This window comes from Hipposideros armiger, unplaced genomic scaffold (genome assembly GCF_001890085.2).
Source record: "Hipposideros armiger isolate ML-2016 unplaced genomic scaffold, ASM189008v1 scaffold_297, whole genome shotgun sequence".
Lineage (NCBI taxonomy): Eukaryota > Metazoa > Chordata > Mammalia > Chiroptera > Hipposideridae > Hipposideros > Hipposideros armiger.
In genome coordinates this window covers 641,609-649,439 of record NW_017731647.1, presented here as the reverse complement: position 1 = coordinate 649,439, position 7,831 = coordinate 641,609, and the positions used below count along the sequence as shown (strand labels likewise).

Sequence of the window (7,831 nt, the reverse complement as noted above, 5' to 3'; positions counted from 1 at the left end):
AAGGGAAACAGACAAGTTGCTGTCCTTTTGTTCTTCAGTCTAGTTGTGGAGGACGTCACTTCACTGGCCCATGTTGGTATTATCATTGCGCTCTTTCTGGGTGAAGCAGTTGCTCACCGGCCACTGGACGGCCTCTCACAGCGGCTCTTGGCAGTTCACGTCGGCTGCTGGCCACTCACATTAGCTTATGGCAGCCCACTGCAGCTCCACAGCAGCCTACACCGTCGCCGGCAACTCACAGCAGCCCAGCTCCAGGTCAAGCTGTTGTTCACCATCTTAGCTGTAGAGAGCGCAGCGTCACTGGCCCTAATGTGGGATCAGAACCGGGGCCCTGCTGCTCAGAGCTGGCATCCCAAGCCAACTCTTAACCAACGCACCACTCGGCCAGCCCAGGACATAAACATTTAAATAGCAACCAAGGGGCCGGCTGGGTGGCTCAGTTGGTTAAGAGCTCGCTCAAGAGTGCGAGCTCTGAGCAACAGGGTTGTCGGTTCGATTCCCGGCCTGAGCTGAGCTGCCAACTCAGGTGGCAGGATGGCTCAGCTAAAAATAAACAAACAAACAAATAAATAAATAGCAACCAAACATAATCTATTAAAAATGTCAGATGAGCAGGTAAGAGGGCAATGAAACCGACACTCGTACAAATTGTAGTAAGAAACGTGGCAATTTAAAATTGATTCAGAGATTAATAACCAGTAAAATGGGAGGAAAAACTGGAAAGGGAAAGCTAATTTTATCAAGAACTCAACATCAAATGGTGTGTCCACCTAAGTGACAAATAGAATCCTGAGCTTCCTAGTAGCCACAGCAAAAATGAAAACACAGCTAAGAAAACTCGCCGGCACGGCCTCCAGGAGAGAGAAATTGTTCACCAAGGCCCAGAGGAACTTTAGTCAAGTGAGTCCTCACACAGGCCCTAAGAAACGGGATCTGACAATGTTTCCATAGCAGTTCTGAGGGGATGTAACATGTGCCTCGGCTGCAAGAAAAGCTTATTTGAAGCACCACGCACAACTCTACACTTCTACTCTGGCCAAGAATGTGCTCTCCCAACCATCATGGAAGAATGAATTCCCTGAAAATGCCCGCCACGCCAGCAGCATGTTGGGCCTGACGGGTACTGGCTCACCTGCAGGCCTCCCCCTGGCTGACTGGCAGGGCTGGTTGCCAGCTCAAGCTGCCAGCTGCCTAAACAGTCCTGATGGCTTGGCTCTCTGGCTGCAACCCCTCAGTAAAGGGAGGCCCACAGCAGAGCTTGGCACTGGGGTAGACGCTGCAGCCAATTCCCCCACACGGTTCAGTTTTAAATGGCTCCCTCTGGGGATGCAGGGAGGGGAAGGGGCCAACTCCGAGTGTGTGGAATAAATGAAATGGAGGCTCAAATGCCCCAGGGAAAGGAAAACACTCACCTGAACATAACGTGGTGAAAGCAGCTCCTTGCTCTCTTAACCTCACTGTGCCTCAGTTTCCTCTTCTGTGGAATGGGGATAATTCACTTCACATCATCAGTGGGTTCTGAGACTTTCAGTGAAATGAGTTTAACGAAACAAATTTTACCCTCAGCTAATTGACATATACAAGAGTTAAGTTCCTACTGCATCCCATCAATGTGAGAACTAAATGACAAGGACATGCTGTGGGGACCTCATGGGGTTATTGTGAGGATTAAAAGAGCTGCACGTGCAAAGTGCTGTGAGCGATGCCTGGAACATGGTGAATGTTAGCTGTTATTATCATTATTATTATTATTGCCCTCAGCACTCCTCTGTGTGTATCCTAGACTCAAGCAATATGTCTCCAGTGCAAGGGGGTAATAAGAAAAAGTTTCTGAACCTTTTGATCACTGTGGAACCCTCAGCCTAGAGGCAAGCAATGGGTCCAAGTATTAGTTCATGATATATTGGAGGAGCCCCAAGCATGGGGTACCAGTTTCAGCCTTGCCACGAACTGGTGCCCCTGTGCAAGGGCATTGGGCCTTGGGCAAATCCTTGTTCCAGCCTGGGCCTCAGTGTACTCACCTATAAAGTGAAGTGATAGGACTCAATAATTCCTAAATTTGACTACACGTCAGAATCACTTTCAGGACATCATAAAATGCAGATTCTCAGGCTCTGCCAATTGAATTCAAGTCTCTGAAAATCTGCATTTTAATGAGCTCCTCAGCGGATTCTTGATGTTCTGTCAGATTTGAAAGCCCCTGACTAGCTGAGTTCTAAGCCCTCCCACTATTTGCACACTAAGGCTAACTGCAGACTCACAGAGCAGAGAGGTCATGGAGTGTCGTGTGCTTGATGATGGTCGAGGGCAGAAGGTCGCCTGCTTGTGAGGGCCCCAGAAGAATATACGAGTGCCCCTTCGTGCTCTTCCAGGGCTTAATCATGCCTAGAGGTAACAAGTTTTACATTTCCTAACCCCAGCTCTGATGGCATCACATCTCCCGCCCACTATCCTCCACAACACTCCATCAAAACCTAACTTCTCACCCCGCCCTTCAAGGCCTGTCAGGGCCTAAATCAACCCACATTTTTGCTTTCATAACTTATTACATTTCTCTTCCATAACCCCTGCTGGCGAAGAGCCACCTTGGGCTACAGTTAACTTTCTTGAATTTTTTTTGACAGAGGGTTTCCTAGACTTGAATATCATAGAACATTCTCTCTCCCCACCACTGGCTCTTTTTCATGGCAAAATACCTATGATATGGATACTAAGTGCTTTACAGAACTCAGTTTGGGAACCACTCTCTATGCCCTTCCATCTGCTTGCCAACGGCTTGACTCTCTATTCTGGGACCTGCCCAGGTCTTGAACTCCGACTCAGAACAATCGCCTATGGCTCTTAAGCCTGCCATCTCTCCCTTGACCGTACAACTGTCAAGGCTCTGCAGTGGTTCTCAACCTGGAGGTCGCGACCCCTTTGGGGGTCGAACGACCCTTTCACAGGGGTCGCCTAAGACCATCGGAAAACAAAAAGATATTTACATTACGATTCATAACAGTAGCAAAATTACAGTTATAGAGTAGCAACGAAAATAATTTTATGGTTGGGGGTCACCACAACATGAGGAACTGTGTTAAGGGTTCGCGGCATTAGGAAGGTTGAGAACCACTGCTCTACAGGGACAGGAGACCAGAACACTACTTCGTCCCCACCCTTATTCCTCTTTGCCTTCCTTTGAGCGGGTACCACACCTTCCCGGAGGGTAGAGCTACTCAAAAGTCCATCTTGATTTACTTAAATAAGCACAGTTGACCATTCGACCATCTTTGTTTCCCAATAAACAGCCTCCTCTTCTCATTAGCAACTCAAGCAGGTAACTACTGACCTCTCCTGGGGCTCCCCCCTTTTCCTGCATCTGTGACAGACATCATGGACTGATCACAGCACTTGCTCCCACACCCCCAGATGTGATGATGTACGTTCAGAATCCTTCTCAACACAATTCCCCAGGCAGGTATTACCCATCAATCAGAGGTGGCATGCCAGTTGAGACAGTCCTACTTACCATCAATGACCTAGTTGATTAAATAGCAAATGTGTTTACCAGAAAAGCTCTGCTGAGTGTCAATTTCAACTCCCTTATGGAACCTTAAACTGGAGTCTTCTCTAGTTACAGTCTATCTACTCGAAGCCTTTCAGGCAGGAGGATCGGGGTTGTGGGTGAGGATCTATCAGCAGTCTAACGTGGCATAAGAACTGGAATAAGACTTGCCAAGGTCAGAAAAGCTTGTACTGAGACCTGTCCTGGTGCATTGTCCACCTCCCATTGTTTTCTCTGGCCAAAACCCAAAGGAGTATCTGGTGAGCTGGCTAGTCTTAGACACAAAGAACAGCACTTGAGAAGAGCACTACCAAACAAATGACAAACTACACCTAGAAAGACGAATCTCTGGGGGCGGGCAGCAATTGGAGATGGCTTCGACGTCCCTGAGCAGTGGCCAGGTTTTCAACTTGGCCTGAGCCAATGGAACCATGTGCAATGGAACCATATGCAATGGAAAGACTGGTATCTTCGGTCAGATAACAGGCCACTCCGGTTTCTCCTCTCCTCTTCCCCTCCTTCTCCTCCCAGCTGATCACATTTCCTTGGTGATTTTCATGCTTAGTCAGTAGGTCTTAGGGGACAAGTGTGAATTCCATAGGGACCTTATCTGTATAAGCTGCTCTGTACTCATGCTATCCTCTGCACGGTATCTTCCTTCCTGCCTGCCATAGGCATTTACTAAACACCTACTATGTGCTGAGCACGACTATAGAGAAGAAAGCCGTCAAACTCTAATTGGAGCCACCAGGGAAGGCTGTATATGAAAGACAATGCTCTGATCAGCAGAAAAATGCATTTCAAGTTGCTTCCTCTCTTCTTCAGGCCTCAAAAGACGCACAACTGAGATTGGAGAAAATTGAGAGCCTGGCAGCTAAAATGCAGGAATTTCAGCGAATTCTACAAGATCATGAAAAGCCCCTATAGGATAAATAGAAACCAGTTCTCAAATTCAGGACAGTACATAGAGGGCTCAGCAGTTTTGCTAACTGCCAGGGACTTTTGTTTTATGTCTATTAACTCCCTAACCCCCCACAATAATGCTATGAGTTAAAGACGTTTATCATCATTCAAAAGATGAGAAAGAGGCACAGAGAGGTTCACTGACTTGCCCAAGGCCAGCAGCTAGGAAGCGCTGGGGCTGGGATTTGAACCTCTGTGTCTCCTGGCAGAGTCCTAAGCTACCTGAAGTCTGTACATTTAAACAACAAAGTTCTGATCTCAGATGGACTAGAGTAGGGTGGGGTGAATAATGACTGAATGGAGATGTATCAGGACATTCTATCAGTTAAAGATAGAAGGGTTTTGATAGATGGAAGCTCAGAGTAACTATTGTATCCCCCCACTCACTTTTTTTTTTCCAAAGATTTCATTGGGGAATTGGGGAAGGGGAACAGTGTTGGGGAATTTGGACAAGGGAAACAGCCAAGTTATTGTCCTTTAATCTCAGTTGTGGAGGGCACAGCTAGCTCAGATCCATGTCCAGTCGCCATCCGACCGCCCATCGGCAGCTCGCGGCCACTCAGCTCAAGGTGCCGTGTTCAATCTTAGTTGCGGGTGGGCGTAGCCACCATCCCACAGCCAGGCGGGAGTCGAACCGGCAACCTTGTTGTTAGGAGCACATGCTCTCACCAGCTGAGCCATCCTGCCGCCTGTTGGCAGCTCAGCAGCAGCTCAGCTCAGGCGCAGCTCACTGGCCCATGTGAGAATCGAACCAGGGATCCCGTTGCTCAGAGCTCGCGCTCTTAACCAACTGAGCCACCCACTTTTAAGGAAAGCCTCATGAAGGCCACATACCCACCAGAGCCACATCTCCTAGTGTCCCCGACAGACAGCAGGGCCTGACCCAGAGTCCAGTTGTCATGTTCTTGAGAGCCAGACATGGACATAGATCCTCATGGGTCCCTCCACGTCCTAGCAAACTGCACTTCTGACTAGAAAACCACATGATGTAATTAGTGCCTGGTGCCACCCTGACGCGGGTCCAAGCGGCCTGAAGCCCTAACTTCTAGACGGAACTCTACCACCTTCTGTCTTGCAGCTCAGTTTTTTCCTCTGTAAATATTTACTCATTCAGAAAACAATTCTGAGCACCTACCTCCTCCTGACCAGCCATCATGTGCAAAACCCTGAAAGCACTCAGTTGAATTCAGTAGCTGCTCCCAAGGAACTCACTATTTGCTGGTAGAGACAGACAAGGAAAGGGAGCTTAAGATGGCCCTGTGTCCTTCCAGAGCTCCAGAGAGCAAGGCTCCGTTCTGTCCCTCCTCCCCCTGGGAGTTTATAGCAGAAAATGAGATCACACAGGACAAAGTGCTTTGTAAATAGCAGAGGGTAAGAATGAGGTGTGTGGGGAGGAGGGGGAGGATTTAAACCCAGGAGCTGTCGGCCAAGTCTGGAGGCTCTGGGCAGGCAGCTGGCCAAGCTATGTGCTCTGTCTGGGACCGTGGCGAGGCCTCATGGGCGCAAGAGGACAAAGCCTGGAGCTCTGGGCTCACTCTCCCTGCAGGCCAAGCCTAAGCCTTGCTGCCCTGGGCTCTATCATGGCAGGGACCTACACCTTGTTATTGCTTGGGACTAGGTGCTTTTGCAGCCCCGCGCCAACCCCTGACTTCTTCAGTGTCTCCGCTGGAACAGTGACAAAGGCTGTGTCTCCCCTCTATTGTGCAGCCCGAGAAGCTCGATTTCTGAGTCCCCTTATATAATGACGTCCCTGAGAAATGGTGGCCCGAGGTGACGCCAGCACGGCCATTCTCTGTGCTAAAGCGCCACCTAGAGGCCAGCTCTAGCTCAAACGAATGTGTGTAGGTATGTTTTACCATTTGCCCAGGCAGCGGGAAACGAAAGGAAGAGAGATGTGCACGGGACTAAAAGGCAAGAAAATGGCAGAGGACCCTCCCGAGGACCCCATCAGTCCCTTCACCAACCCCTGTGTTGTTTGCTGATGAGGTAGTCAAGGGCTGAAATGTCTCTGCCTCTCACTGGGACAGTATTTCCTCTATGTGCAGGGACCAGTGTGAGAATGGCACTGTTTCTCATGTATTCTAAAATCTCAATCCGAAGAGCAAACATACTAAGAAAACCCTCCAGGTTGTCTGTCAGCCCAGACCCCAACCCATCTGCTCCTCTCCTATCCCTCTGGCGAGCTTGGGAAAGCTGTTTTTCAATGGATAAGGCCTCCTCTGGGGGAGAGTTTGCCGATTCTGCTTACATTTCTGGAACTGGCTGCCCTCCACTGAGCATGAACATACATTTATCATGGGCCATTTATTCAGAAGTAGCTGGATGAGTCTACAAAGGCATCAAGCTACGCCAAGAGTTCAAAATCAGCATAGAGTTATTTTTGCCCGAAGAAAACCCAAGCCAGATGGTAGCAGGACATCAAGAAAGGTAGCCAAACTCCCAAGCTGACTTTTTTTATTAAATCCTCTTACTGTAGGTTTTTCTGTTCAATCTTTTGCCAGAGCAGCAATTTAGCTTCCTACGAGTAGGCTTATCAAATTGTTACATCTAATTAGAAAACAAGATACATGAAATATCCAAGCTCTCACTGCCCATCTGAGCATCCTAGTTGACGCTGCTTGGGGGCAGCAGCTGGTGCAGTGTCCACGGAGGGTCTGCAGAGGCCATAACACGTCTTTGCCTGCAAACAGCCGCTGTTCTCTCTTCAGACCAACAACAATTCCAACAGGGGGCTCCCTTTAGAGTAAACCCTGAGCCTCCTTGGGAAAACTATGTTTGAATCTATTAAAAAGCTACAGCTGTCCCTCATGGATAAAGTGCAGTCCACGGACTGGCCGAAGGGTCCAGAGGAAATGAAGCTGCCACTTTCTTTACCCATGATCCCAAATAAGTTAGATTGACTAAAACTGCAGTGTTTGCTTCTCCCCCGTAGAAACAATTCCACTTGGCACTTACAGCAATCTTGACGTGTGATCTGAAGATGCGTATTATCATTGCTGTCTTGCAGAGAAGGAAATAGAGGCTACAAGAAATTGAGTAATTTTCCTGTACACGATGTAGCCAAGATTTGCACTCACATGTTCTGGTTCATTGTCCCAATGCCACCATCTCTCTTGGCGTGACGCCAACATATTAAGTACAGAAAGAATATTCTGAAAAGCAATGCATTTTACTACAGATTGTTGCAAGAATTCTTACACAATCCTAAGGACTGTGTAAGATATAAGGTGAGATTTATGGACCAAGGATGGCCCTCATTCAGGAATAATGCTCACTGGAGGTCAGTTCACACAACTCACTTTGAGAGCTCCAAGTTTCTCAATT

At 48.3% G+C, this 7,831-nt stretch overlaps 1 long non-coding RNA gene across 2 annotated transcripts; it reads right to left on the bottom strand.

Moving 5' to 3' along the window:
- Positions 1–240: 240 nt before the first annotated feature.
- Positions 241–2,887, bottom strand: LOC109391547 (uncharacterized). 2 transcript variants are annotated; one of them, XR_002125862.1, is made up of 3 exons: positions 2,262–2,887; positions 1,413–1,477; positions 241–280 (listed from the first exon to the last, which is right to left on the bottom strand). It is a non-coding gene; the product is annotated as an uncharacterized LOC109391547 (long non-coding RNA). The 2 variants fall into 2 exon arrangements; XR_002125861.1 differs by having other exon boundaries at positions 272–306.
- Positions 2,888–7,831: the final 4,944 nt, after the last annotated feature.